The following is a 14,707-nucleotide window of genomic DNA, read 5'->3' as shown; positions in this document are numbered from 1 at the left end:
ATTGGTAGAGCGCAGAGATCTCGGAGGGTTGTAGAGCTGGAGGAGGTTAGAGATAGAAGAAAGAAAGAAAGACTTGCATTTATATAGTGCTTTTCACGACCACCGGATGTCTCAAAGCACTTTACAGTCAATTAAGTACTTTTGAAGTGGAGTCGCTGTTGTAATGTGGGAAACGCAGCAGCCAATTTGCGCACAGCAAGCTCCCACAAACAGCAATGTGATAATGAACAGATAATCTGTTTTTGTTATGTTGGTTGAGGGATAAATATTGGCCAGGACACCAGTGGTAACTCCCCTGCTCTTCTTCAAAATAGTGCCATGGGATCTTTTACGTCCACCTGAGAGCTCAGACAGGGCCTCGGTTTAACATCTCATCCGAAAGATGGCACCTCCGACAGTGCAGCATTCCCTCAGCATTGCACTCTCTCAGCACTGCACTAGAGTGTCAGCTTAGCTTTATGTGCTCAAGTCCCTGGAGTGGGACTTGAACCCACAATCTTCTGACTCAGAGGCGAGTTTGCTACCAACTGAGCCACAGCTGACAGATAGGGAGGGGCGAGGCCATGGAAGGCCATGCAGTTGGAAGATTTCACTCACAATCTCGTTTTTCGAAGCAAAGTCAGCTCATCCATTGGTCCTTGCTGAAGTTGAGCTAAGAGAATTTCTTCCTGAAGGCCCTCTGCATATATGGCCTCTTGCCGAGTTCCCTAGTCCCCATCCGCTTCCTCCCTCTTCTAGCAGCTTGTCCTGATCTGCGTGGCCTCTCTTCATTATCCCAGTCATGTTCACTTTCCAGAGGAAGCCACACCAGGCTACCCTTGTCTGGAAGCAGCTCCTTTCAGCACAATATTTCATACAACAAAAAAGTCACACAACTCTCTGTATTCAAACTTTAGCCAAGTATGGGAAACCTCCAAAAACATGTACAAGTGCACCAGCAGCCTGAAGAAATAATCCAGCAACTGACCTGTTAGTACTTCATGATTTCTTTAAATAGTGCTGGTGTTGTTGGGGGGCCTTCATTCCGTTTAACATCGTGTTCAGCTGTGTGAGGTTAAGACTGGAGTGTGCAGTTCAAAAATGGCAGCTGTGGCTTCAAATCAGCATTGCACACTGATTCAGGTCAACATCTCGCTGCTCTGCATGTTGCGGTTGATATACGCGCGCGTGCAAATCCAAGATGGCGCCTTGCGCATTTCCCTTCGGTAGTGTGCACGTCCATTTGAGTCTTACGTGGCCGCATAGCACCTACAAAACGGGCACAACATGACCCAATTTAGCCCCCAATGGTTCTACAGGATATTATACCTGAGGATTGGCAATAGAAAGCAGAAAGTAGTTCTCTTGATGACTACTGGGTAAAGGCATCAGCCAGTGCAGTACTAAACCATATAAGCCAGAAGGTCCTAGATTTGATTCCTAGTTGATAGAGTTGGCCGATCTCAGCCAGGACATTATTTGGACTGGTACAATTGACCTCAGCTCAGGAAGGGGAAAAACATGCCATGTTCCCTTTCCTTACTGCTAACTAGCTTTCTCGGCTGGAAAGTGCCTGTGTGATAATACAACACCAGGTTATAGTCCAACAGCTTTATTTGAAATCACAAGCTTTCGGAGCGCTGCTCCTTCTCCACTTCACCTGAAGAAGGAGCAGCGCTCCGAAAGCTTGTGATTTCAAATAAAGCTGTTGGACTATAACCTGGTGTTGTGTGACTTTTTACATTTGTCCACCCCAGTCCAACTCCGGCATCTCCACACCATGTGTGATAATAGGATCAGGGTTGGCTGTCACGCCCTGTGATGTTGAATAGCCTATTGACAATTACTTCTTATGATTACATATGAAGAATGGCGACTTGGCTGATGCCTATGTATGGTGCCTGTGGAAACTCCCAGAGTCAGTGCCTTTAGCAGAGATGTGACTATTGAACATCTGCCAGGACCTGTTTTAGGTCTTTACTGTATTTCTTTCCACCATTTTTCTTCCCTCTCCTCTTGAAAATGCAGAATCCTTGCTGGGGTACAGTACCACAGGTACCAATTGTCCTCCTGTACCTCGCCCAGGCGGCCATTCTTCAGGTGTGACCCTAGTGAATGTCAACAGGCTATAAGAGCACGAGGCAGTAAGAACATAGATTGACCAAGGTGATACTAGAAACTGGTTATGAGGAGACGAGATAATGGAATTATTTCTACTGGAACCTGAACCTGTCCTCATCCAATGCTCACATATGCATATTTCCAGCAGAGTCAATGGGTAGCAATCAAGAGTGGAAACTCTGATGATATTTTCTAAATTGGTCTGAAGCCCATTAGAGCACTCCTACCACTACACCAGCTCAGATCAGATAATCAGCGCAGACTGGGAATCATTTCTGGGAAATTCACGGATAAAGCCAGCACCAAGATTTATCCTTTAATCCGAAAACACGACGTCAGATTCTACATGTACACGACGATGCCCAGCTCTACCTCTCCCTCGTCTCCTCCACTGCATCTGCTTGTCCAACATCCCATATCGGATAAGCAGAAAATCCCTGGCCACTGTCTAATGCTGAACCAGACTGCTCGCACCCTAGGCATCCTATTTGACTCAGATGAGCTTTCAACCCTATGTCATCTCCATCACCAAGACCTCCTACTTCCATCTCTGTAATATCGCCCGTCTCTGCCCTGCCTCAGCCCATCTGCTGCTGAAACCCTCATGCATGCTCGGTTACCTCCAGACTCGACTATTCCAATGCTCTTGTGGCTGGCATCCCATCTTACACCTTCCGTAAACTTGAGCTCATCCAAAACTCTGCTGCCCGTATCCTGACTCACACCAAGTCCCATAAACCTATCACACCTGTGCTCGCAGACCTACATTGGCACCCGGACCAGCAATGTCTCGATGTTCAAATCCCTCCATAGCCTTGCCTCTCCCTATCTCTGTAACTTCCTCCAGCCATACAACCCTCCGACATCCCTGCGCTCCTCCAATTCTTGCCACTTGAGCATCCCCAATTTGAATTACTCCACCATTGGCGGCCGTGCCTTCAGCTGCCTAGGCCCTAAGCTCTGGAATTCCTTCTCTAAACCTCTCCGCCTCTCTATCCTCTTTTAAGGCGCCCCTTAAAACCTACCTCTTTTGACCAAACTTTAGGTCATCTGCTCTAATATCTCCTTATGTGGCTCGGTGTCAAATTTTGTTTAACAATGCTCCTATGAAGCACCTTGGGACGTTTTACTACATTAAAGGCGCTATATAAATACTATTTGTTGTTGTCTAGGCCCCAAGCTCTGGAATTCCCTAAACCTTTCTATTTCTCTCTCTTCCTTTAAGGTGCTCCTTAAAACTTACCTCTTTCCTGTTCTAATATCTCCTTATGTGGTTTGGTGTCAAATTTTATCTGATACCACTCCTATGTACATAGGAATAGGAGTAGGCCATTCAGCCCCTCGAGCCTATTCCGCCATTCAATGAGATCATGGCTGATCAGTATCCGAACTCCATCCACCTGCCTTGGCTCCATATCCCGTAATATCCTTGGCTAGCAAAAGTCTTAGCGATCTCAGATTTAAAATTATTAATTGAGCTAGCATTTACTGCTTTTTGTGAGAGTTCCGCACTTCTACCACTCTTTGCGTGAAGAAGTGTTTCCTAACTTCTCTCCTGAATGGCCTGGCTCTGACCTTAAAGTTATGTCCCCTTGTCCTAGACTCCCCGCACCTCCCTCCCCCGCCAGCGGAAAACGTTTCTCTCTATCTACCTTATCAATTCCTTTCAAAACCGTAAAAATCTCAATCAAATCACCCCCTAACCTTCTATATTCCAGGGAATACAGACCTAGTTTATGTAATCTCTCCTCATAATCTAATCCTTGGGGCCTGGAAACATTCTGGTGAATCTGTGCTGCACTCCTTCCAAGGCCAATATTGGGCCAAAAATTCGGGTCGGGGGCTTCCCGCGGGTGCAAGCCCGCGACCTGAACTTACCTACTGCGCCGGCCATTGAGCTGTGAGCCCCCGTGGAATTGCGATCCTGGGCCTCCTCCAACTGCCGGCGTGCAGTGCTTGCGTATCCCAGGGACGCAGTTAGTTCGAAGCGTCCCCTGGGATCACGTGGGCCATGGAGAGCCAATGGTAGCAGGGAATGCTTCATTCAGAAGTTTGACAGGACCTGTCAAACCTATAAATACTATAAACCCCAAAACATCACTAAATATTCTAATAAATAAAAAAATAAAAAAATAACATTTTTAAAATAAACTATAAATTACATGAAATAACTATTTTAAACAATAATTTAAATTTTCTAACGGGGCTAAAAATAAACTTACCTTTCTTTAAAGTATTTAAAAATAATAAACCTGTGGAAAAATGTTTTAATTTTAATTAATTCACCACTTACCTTGTAAAAAGCAGGCCTTGCGACTGCTTTTTACATGTCTAACTTCTGGAGACTTACCTTCCCGGGAAAACCTGCAAAAAAAAAATAAGTTCGATGCGCACGCGCTGCCTCTCCTGCGCACGCGTTCGACTTCTGAACCCCTTCTTTCAGGGGAACGGAAGTGCCTGTTTCCCGCGCATGCGCAGTGCATGCACAAAACCGGCACTTCCATTGGGCTTACGGGTGAGTACCCCGTGCGTACTCACCCATGGAGACCTGAATTTCTAGGCCATAATATCTTTTCTAAGGTGTGGTGCCCAGAACGGTACACAGATGTGGTCTAACCAGGGCTTTGTATAGCTGTAGCAAAACTTCCCCTTTATATTCTAGCCCTCTAGTTATAAAGGCTAACATTCCATTAGCCTTTTGGTTTATTTTTGTACCTCACTACTATATTTTAGTGATCTGTGTATATGGACCCCTAAATCTCTTTGGACCTCCACTGTTCCTAGCTTTTCACCATTTGAAAATACGAAGATCTATCCATTTTTGGTCCAAAATGGATGATCTCACACTTACCTGCATTGAAATCCATTTGCCACAGTTTTGCCCACTCACTTAATCTATCAATGTCTCTTTATAATTTTATGCTCCCGTCTACACTACTTACCATGGCACCAATCTTTGTGTCATCAGCAAACTTGGATATATGGCTCTCTATTGCGTTATCTAAGTCATTAATAAATATAGTTGAGACCTCAGCACAGATCCTTGTGGGACACCACGTCACTTCCTTCCAATTTGAGTACATACCCATTATCCCTACTCTCTGTCTTCTTCTGCCTAACCAATCTCCTAACCAGCAAATAATTTGTCCTCAATTCCATGAGCTTTAATTTTAGCCAACAGTCTCTTATGTGGAACCTTATCAAATGCCTTCTGGAAGTCCATATAAACTATATCCATAGACATTCCACCATCTACTACTTTAGTTACTTCCTCAAAAAATTGAATTAGGTTCGTTCGACATGTCATACCCTTTACAAATCCATGTTGGCTCTCTCTAATCAGCTCAAATTTCTCTAAGTCACTCTGTCCTTAATCATAGATTTCAATAATAAGTGCAAAGTGATAAATTTTGGTAGGAAGAACGGGGAGAGGCAGTATAAACTAAAGGGTACAATTCTAAAGGAGGTGTATGAACAGAGAGACCTGGGGGTATATGTTTCCTACATTACAACAGTGACTACACTTCAAAAAGTGCTTCGTTGGCTGTAAAGCACTTTGAGACATCTGGTTGTCGTGAAAGACGCTATATAAATGCAAGTCTTTCTTTTCTTTCAAATTGTTGAAGGTGGCAGGGCAGGTTGAGAAAGCAGTTAAAAAAGCATACGGGATCCTGGGCTTCATAAATAGAGGCATAGGGCAGGTTTTTCATTGGGCCGTGGAGGCGGGATTGGAGGCGTGTGGGGGGTTAAAATCCCGAAATCGGGGGGCACGAACCCATCCCGCCTCCATGCCAGTTTCAAAGGAGGCGGGTACCCGACCCGCACTGGGACCCGCCTCCCTGAGGCAGGAAGGGGATTAGTGCCAATTAACTGCCTGTTAACAGGTAGTTAACAGGCAGTTTTTAGCCTAATCACTATTTTCATTGGTGAAATGTGGGATTCCCGATGGCTCCAAACCACGCCAAGTTAGCGAGGCGGGCCGTCGGGATGAAGGACTTGGAGGGTCGAGATGTCCGGTGTTCAGGCGAGTGATGGGTGCATGAGTGAAGAGGTAAGTGTGTTTGGTGTGTGTAAGGTGTTTAAAGAAGTTTTACTTACATTTACTTACCTTACAGCTTTCCTTCCTTCAGGTCTCGGGAGTCCCTCATCTCACCGGCACAGAAAGCAGAATGGCCACGATCTGTCAAAAGTTGCAGCATTCAGCTTTCTGTTCCGGGGAGATCTCTAAATCATCCGGATTAACTTGGAGTACAGATGGTCAGCGTTTGACAGCTTCAAACAGCTGTGAAACGCCGATATTTCATCTGTCAAAAGGTCTCGACAGATGAAATGTCAATCTGTGACATCACCTGTTGCCGGGTGGCCCTTAATTGGCCTGCTGAGCCCGCCCACAGGTCAATCAAGTCAAAATTGCGTGGGTTGGCTAGAACTCGATGGAGGCGGGACTACAACCCCGAAAGTTGTAGTCCCACCTCCTCAATGAAAATCCAGCCCATAGAGTACAAATGCAAGGAAGTTATGATGAACAACTGGAGTATTGTGTCCAATTCTGGGCACTGTACTTTAGGAAGGATGTGAAGGCCTTAGAGAAGGTGCAGAAAAGATTTACAAGAATGGTTCCAGGGATGAGGGACTTTAGTTACGTGGATAGACTGGAGAAGCTGGGGTTGTTCTCCTTAGAGCAGAGAAGGTTGAGAGGAGATTTGATAGAGGTGTTCAAAATCATGAGGGGTCTGGACAGAGTAGATAGAGGGAAACTGTTCCCATTGGCAGAAGGGTCGAGAACCAGAGGACACAGATTTAAGGTGATTGGTAGAAGAACCAAAGGCGATATGAGGAAAATCTTTTTTACGCAGCAAGTGGTTATGATCTGGAATGCACTGCCTGAAAGGGTGGTGGAGGCAGACTCAATCATGGCTTTCAAAAGGGAATTGGATAAGTACCTGAAGGAAAAAATTTTGTAGGGCTACGGGGATAGGGTGGGGGGAGTGGGACTAGCTGAAGTACTCCTGCAGAGAGCCGGCATGAGCTCGACAGGCCAAATGGCCTCCTTCTGTGCTGTAACCATTCTACGATTCTATGACTACATTAAAGGCGCTATATAAATGCAAGTTGTTATTGTTGTTTAATCTTACTTTTCCAAGTCATTTTATTCAATCAATACTTAGTACTCATGCTATTGAAAAAATTAACAAAAATCCAAAGAAACAAAAATTCTACTGGAGAACTGTAGAGGGGGTCAGCAACGGTCTTCGGCACAGCAGTGGACATGGGAAGAGCATTCCTGCTTCTCCCGGCTCCACGTTCAGGCAAGTATTTTTTTTAAACGTGTATTTTTGGTGGCAGCGTCTAGAAGTCCCTTTAAAGACCGCTAGTTAGGCCACTGTAGATGTTTTCCTGAATGCAGCTGGCCCGGCCCCTTTGTTGTACAGGGACAAGTGAGGTCACAGTCAGGCTTGGTTGTGATGCATTCCACAGTTGAACAGACTGCCGACATTCATTGTTCACACTCACATGTGATTCATTGTTCACAATCACCTGGGTTCTCTTGTGGAATCATATCCAGTATGAGTCAGCACCTTCAGGGGAGGAGGGAGTAACTAGAAAAAACCCAGAAAAAAGTGATGATTATGAAACACTCAACAGGATTAGGGTGCAATTCTCCTACTGCTGGTACATGCACGTAGTACAGTAACACTGTCTGTGGTAATGATATTCTGCTGGCTGTAGTAGTCATAAAAATGCACTCCCAATAGCTGCTTGATTTTTCTCCTTTTATGCAGCGGTGGAGAACAGGCTTCCACCCATACCAACAGTATTCCAATGTTGCCCTTTGTTGGTGAGGCCAAGGCCTGTCAAAGATGGTCTTCTCAAAAATATGTACAGTTCTGGGAACAGGAGGGACAGCCTGACCTTGGAGGGATACAAAGTACAAACTAAGTTGATAAATGGGTTTGGGCATTTGTGCCTGAGAGAAGACCATGGATACAAGGGATGTTTACATAGGAAAAACAGAGGCTTAGGGCTGATCTTACCGAGATACTTAAGATCCTAAAGGACATAGAGGAACTGCATCCCACAGTGATGTTTAATATTAATACAAGCTGTAGGTCAAGGGAGACTTGGATTCACGTTTAGATTAGATGATTACACAGTCCGAGATACAAGTTCTTCCTTCATAGGGTGGCGAATATGTGGAATGTCCTACTTAGGGAGTCTGTGCAAGCAGAGTATGTTATACGTTTTGAGAGGATGACATTTATGGCAGAGTAATTGAAGGCTAAGGGGGTATTGACTGGCCCAATGGATGAAATGATATTTTCCGTCCTGTACAGTTCTATGTTCTTAAGGACACCGGGGCATAAATGGGGGGTTCGGAAGGAGAGGAATTATGTAAGTACATTTAGTTGTCTGTTTCCTACATTACAACAGTGACCACGCTTCAAAAGTACTTCATTGGCTGTAAAGTGCTTTGGGACGTCCTGAGGTCATGAAAGGCGTTATATCAATACAAGTTCGTTCTTTCTTCCGTTACCACGACAAATAAAGCACTCCTGGAGCTTGCTTGTTTGCCTTAGGAAATCAGAGGGAATTTTTCTGAAATTGGCCACAGTTTCTCTTTTCTTCTCAGTTAGAATTACTAATGGTTGGGGAGTGTGGTGCATGAGGTTGCAATGTCTAAATGGATAGGCTGAGTCTTTTTTGTATGTTCTACCTCCGTTGTATACAAAGCAATGCAGCTTTGTCCTCGGTGAGAATATTTTTGGACAGAAAACACAAGAGAAGGCACACATCATGTGCAAGATCTACTGAGCAGACGTCACTGTAAAGTCTGTGGGTTATATGGTGAATTAATACACAGACTACAAGAGTAACTTTAACAGGACTTTACTATTCGAAGGTCAGGGCGAATCTGCCCAATAAATCCTTACACAGCACTTATATACCGGTGTGGTCACTCCCGGTATTACAGTATACAGCAGCCAAGATAAAGTAGTGCAACACCTAAAATAGTTCTCTTAAAGGTGGACGGTTACATACAATAGTTCTCTTAAAGGTAGAACGGTTACATACACTACAATCCTCCCTTTTTAGCTTACAACATACTTATTCCCCATTAAACATAACATATATCCAACTTCATGTAACAACAGTTCACAGATGTAGTCTCTGCGGAAACAGTTCACAGATTCAGTCTCTGCGGGAAACAGTTCACAGATTCAGTCTCTGCGGAAAACAGTTCACAGATTCAGTCTCGGTGTAGTCGGTTCACGTTGCTGGAGTGACTCATCCAATAGTCCTTCACTGGACTTAACAGCTTGAACTTCCGTCACTTCTGAACCAGCATTGTTGACTTCTAAAAGCTTGAGTACCTTGGGAAGTTTTTCTACTTCCAAACTGATTTGGCTCCGTACGGAGAGACCACGTGCGTGACCTGGTAGAGGTGATAATGGTTCAGATGGTCATCATCTTCTGCTTCGTCTTTTCCTTTTCTGCTTCTTGGAGACTCTCTGGGCTCCACTGTCAGCTGCCAGCTGCATGCACCGTTCCTCCTTCTCGTCCTCCTTTTTCTGTAGTAGCGCCACCATCTCCCGATGTTCCTTAGACTTTAGGTGATTCTTCATGGTTTCTGCACTTTGGGAATTTTCATCACAAGCTGGGCAGAGCAGGTCATCGTAATATTCGGTGTCGTCCAACAGGTCATGGTAATATTCGGTGTCGTCCTGAGCTAGGCCAGCGAGAGGGTCTTCTATTTCCTCCATATCCAGCTGGACGTTAGCCAGCTTTTGTTCCAAATCCAGACATCTTTCCTGAAGAGACTTCTTCATGCGTTCAGTTTCATCCAGCTTTTTCTGGGCTTCCTGCAAGTCTTTTACTACTGACCTCATTCGTGATTTCAATACTTCAACTTCATTGGGAGATTGATTGATTGTATTATTCAATCCCTCTACTGGAGCAGCTGTTTCAGCATTCTGTTGTTCAACATTGACGTGAATCAGCGTACTTTTGGCATCCAAGGTTTGCTCTGCTGCCATCTTCTCAGTCTGTGTTGCAACCTCAGCTATTCCAATAACTTTTGGGAGCTCCAAACCCCTCTCCTTTGAAGATTTAGACTCATGTCCAAATTGTTCCCATTTCAGAGTCTTGTCCCTCAACATATGAAGGAGTTGGCTGACCGTTGACTCTTCTGACCTCATCCGTTTCCCAGTAGCTGCAGGGCTGTTTATAACCTTGCCCTGGGGCTCCTTTGCTGTTTCTACTTCGCCATCATCCGCAGCCTCCACCATTCGAATTTCCACAAATGACTCGTCCGGTGATGCTGCACCCAACTTCAGTAGGAGCTCGGAATTCATGGCGACCAACTCAGCCTTTTCTGCCTGCAATCTGCTAACAAGCGCCTTCAGTTGCTGAACATCTTGCTCCACCAGATTAGAGCACGCACCTTCAGAAACCGAATCAGCTTTGATTCGTTTGGCCTCCTTGCGCAGACGGTTTGTGTGCTCCTGCTCCCTTTTCTCCCTCAGCTGTTTCTGTTGTCTTTCCAGATTCTCCCACTCTGTGTCAAAGAACGTTTTCATTGCTTTTATCTCTTGCTCGAGACGGCAACTCAATTGTTCTAATTGCTGTTGTAATTTAAAATGGAGTTGAGTTCGAGCCCGGTGTTCCTCAGACTTGTGCATGTCTGTAAACTGGACAGACTCAGAATTCTCTGCCAAACTATGTTGTTGTTGTTCAGTGGAATTCTGTTCTGAAACTTTGTTCTCCTTTGAAGCATCAGTATTTATGCACTCCTTCGTTTTTCCAACCTTAGTCAGCAAGTCCATTTTAGACTTGTCTTTCGCACCTGGGCTGGTCTTGTCGTCATCCGTTTCAGAGTCTGAGCTGATTGTCTTCACCGAGTTCTCACTCGTTATTGCTTTTAGGTAGTGCCATTCCATGTTTATTTCCCTGATCCACTCCCGTCCCAGAAGTGGTGGACCTCCCTCAGGTAGTACATATAAGTCCATTCCTTGGTGTTCTTTGCCCCTGTCTCTCACCTTGACTTGTATCTTTCCCATGGGGTATACTTTATGCCCCGTGTATGTCTGCAATACGATCTTGGTATCTCTCAAGGGTATATGTGAGAATAGCCGGTTGTAATCCCTTCGATTTATGACTGATAGGGCTGATCCTGTGTCCAATTCCATTTTCACTTGGACTCCGGCTACTTTTAGCGTGACCCAGATAGTTTGTCGGTCAGCTTCCTTACTCACATTGTAAATTCTCAGACTACCCAGTTCCTGGCCGTTCGGGTCTGAATCCGAATTCTGTTCATCGGAACTCTTCTCAGCCACCTTGTGTACCTTGCTGTACTTTTCCTGCGGTGACTTTTTTCTGTTGTTGGTCTTCTTTCCTGACCGGCATACTTTAGCTATGTGACCAAGCTTGCCACATTTTCTACATTCCTGGTTTTTAAACCAGCATTGGTTCTGGTCATGTGTTGTCTTCCCACAACGATAACATTTTGTTGTACCCGAAGTCATTTGATCCACGCTGAGTACCGCTGCCTTCAGCTGCATTTCCGCAGTGCCTCTCGCGGCTGCTTCGTGTGATGCTGCAATAAGGACAGCCTTGTCAAGTGTAAGATCGTTCTCTTCGAGCAGTCGCTTTTGTGTTCCTTCCTTCGACAACCCGCACACGAACTTGTCTCTCAATGCCTCTGTCAGATTTTCCCCAAACTGGCAGTATTTCGCTAGTCTACGCAGTTCGACCAAGTATTCTGCGTTGCTTTCCTCTTTCCGTTGCGTTCTCGCATAAAATTTGAATCGTTCCGCCAACATCAGCGGCGTGGGGTTCAAATGATCCTTCAGGACAGCAACAATATCAGCGAAAGTCTGATCCGCCGGTTTAGCTGGTGATAGAAGATGCTTCAATAGCCCGTATGTCTTCGCCCCCATTGCGTTTAATAAGGTGAGAGCTTTATCATCATCTGCTATTTTATTGGCCTCACAATATGTCTCGATGCGTTCTACGTACGTGGCCCAATCTTCCACCTCGGAATCGAAGTTGTTGATGTTACCATGCTTAGGCATCTTCACTATCTTTTTGAGAAACCACAACGAATTTGTTCGTTACTTTTTTTTTTCCAAAAATGGCGGTTTCCCGCGCTTGTCTTCTTCCCCGCCCACTTTCAAAATGGCGGTTTCCCGCTTCTGTCTTCTTCCCCGCCTACTGGCGGCTTCCCGCATTTCTTCCCCTGGCGGGAGGGGTAAGCTTTCCTTCGGGCGACGACCGCTGGCTTTCGGAGTTCGCAGCCTGCGCGCCGGCTTCAGTGCGTTCCTTGTTCCCTTTTCTCGGCAGGGCAACCGGCGCTGGGGACAACCCGTTGACGGCGAACAGTTCCAGCCGCTGGCTGAATCTCCTCGGTCTCCCTCGCTCGGCTCTGTCTCTCCCGCTCACTCGGGCTCTGTCTCTCCCTCAGCGGCTTCCAATCGCGCCTCCCAGCCCTCTCGCAGTCCGGTCCTTTCCTTCCCCGGCTGCGGCTGAGTTCTCCGCGGTTTCTTATTTTTATTTCTTCCCGCACCTTACGATCCCGGTCGCAGCGCCTCGCGGCCTCGGTAGCTGCCTGGCCTTTCGCCGGTCGCGGTCGAGCTGTCTCACGACGCTGTTGCGTCTCCCAGCCCGCTTGTAGCCCGGTCTCTCACACCGGCTGCGTTCCCGCTTGTATCCCGGTCTCTCACACCGGCTGCGTTCCCGCTTGTACCGCGGCTTCCGTGCCCTACGCTGCCCCAGTCTCAGCGCCTCTGGGCCCGACTTCTGTCCGGCTCCTTTCCCCCCCGACCGTGGTCGAGTTCACCGCCCTTATCCTCCGTTTATTTTTATTTTTCCCCTACTCACAGTCAACGTGGCCGACTTGCTTCTCTTGGCTGATCGGCTCACTCACCGTCGTGGCAGAAGGGACAATAACAGCCTGTTGCTGATGGAAGGCTTCGTGTCTGAATCCTTCCTTCTTCCTTGCTCTGCAGACTCGAGTCTTCTCTCAGCAGAACGACGAGGGCGGGTGCCTCTTCTCGACGCTCGTTAACTGCTTCGGGTGTGTCGCTGCCGCAGGGTAAGATCGAACCCGTCGCCACTGTAAAGTCTGTGGGTTATATGGTGAATTAATACACAGACTACAAGAGTAACTTTAACAGGACTTTACTATTCGAAGGTCAGGGCGAATCTGCCCAATAAATCCTTACACAGCACTTATATACCGGTGTGGTCACTCCCGGTATTACAGTATACAGCAGCCAAGATAAAGTAGTGCAACACCTAAAATAGTTCTCTTAAAGGTGGACGGTTACATACAATAGTTCTCTTAAAGGTAGAACGGTTACATACACTACAGTCACCATATGTAAATTCTTTTCATGCTTCAGTGAGGGAAAACATTCACTTTGGGTGGTAATTGATTTTCAGCTGGTTCTTCCAGCAAAAACCACACTACCAGCTACTGAGGAAAAGCATGCCAAAGGTAACGGAAGAAAGAAAGAACTTGTTACTCCTGATAATGCTATGCCTGTAATCTCTTTACATTTTCAGTGTGATTATTATTGCTGCCTACAGTGGTACTACAGTGACACTGAGTGCAATCCAGTCTGTTGGCATGTTGCTGTGCTGCATTATCAAATGGCACCATAATTCTACAGACTGGACTTTGCGTCTGCTGATCATGCATGTGGATGCATAAGTGATTAAAACTTTGTCAGCATTATTAAAATATACCCATTAACATTACAACATCTCCTCTAGAGGCAGCATTGTAATATAAATGAGCTGGGTACATTCCTCTAGAGGCAAAGACCACCAGATCAGGAGTGGTCTCATTTCTTGGTGGCAAAAGTAATTGGCTCCCTCCGGTTGCTATCCGGGATGCCACTTTACTCTTTTGCCCCCCCTCCCCCCATAAAAGCCAGGAATGCAATTTTCACGTTGCTTGTCTGTGCAAACCTCCCAGAATAATAAAATTGTAAACATGATTTTGTAGCAATGACACATGAACAAGATTGTGCATGCTTTAGAGTCACTGTTGGAACTCTTGAGCAACTGTGCATAATATATATATATGGAAGTGCAGTTATTCTGTGTTGTTGCAGGCAATGATTTGATGATCGTATCATTTGAGCTCACTCTAGATACTTTTCTTGTGACCAACGCAACAAGTCCGCTCTCATAAGCAAACACGCTTCCTCCTTGCCCCCATGAACTAAAGCGTGGCTTTATACAATTTCCTTGCATAAAATTTCATACACCTCTCATGCTCCCTTACTTGCCTGCCTTGCTAAATACGCATCCAACTCCCCTTTGAATTTACTGATAATTGGTCTTCCCCTGATTCCCGGGCAGTCTACTCCACACATACACCAGTTTCTTTGTAATGTAATTAAATCTAAACTGCTTGCTCACAGATCACACAGATCACAGATCACAGAAACCCCACAGTGCAGATAGAGGCCATTTCGGCCCATCGAGCCTGCACCGACACATATCCCACCCTATCCCCGTAACCCCACGTATTTAATCCCCCTAACACTAAGGGTCAATTTATCATAGCCAATCAACCTAAACCGCACATCTTTGGACT

At 45.8% G+C, this 14,707-nt stretch overlaps 1 protein-coding gene across 1 annotated transcript in view; it reads right to left on the bottom strand.

The window, feature by feature from the left end:
- LOC147104499 (serine/arginine-rich splicing factor 1A-like) overlaps positions 1-986 on the bottom strand; it is a 34,113-nt gene extending 33,127 nt beyond the window's left edge. Inside the window, exon 1 of the mRNA XM_085961854.1 lies at positions 968-986. The gene's annotated coding sequence lies outside the window, so the exon portion shown is untranslated. The remainder of the gene's footprint in view (positions 1-967) is intronic.
- Positions 987-14,707: the final 13,721 nt, after the last annotated feature.

The sequence above is a fragment of the Somniosus microcephalus genome, chromosome 19, assembly GCF_052327205.1.
Source record: "Somniosus microcephalus isolate GS21.2 chromosome 19, FLI_Smic_1.0, whole genome shotgun sequence".
Taxonomy (NCBI): domain Eukaryota; kingdom Metazoa; phylum Chordata; class Chondrichthyes; order Squaliformes; family Somniosidae; genus Somniosus; species Somniosus microcephalus.
The sequence above is the reverse complement of the archived record's forward strand: the minus strand, read 5'-3'. Positions and strand labels throughout refer to the sequence as shown.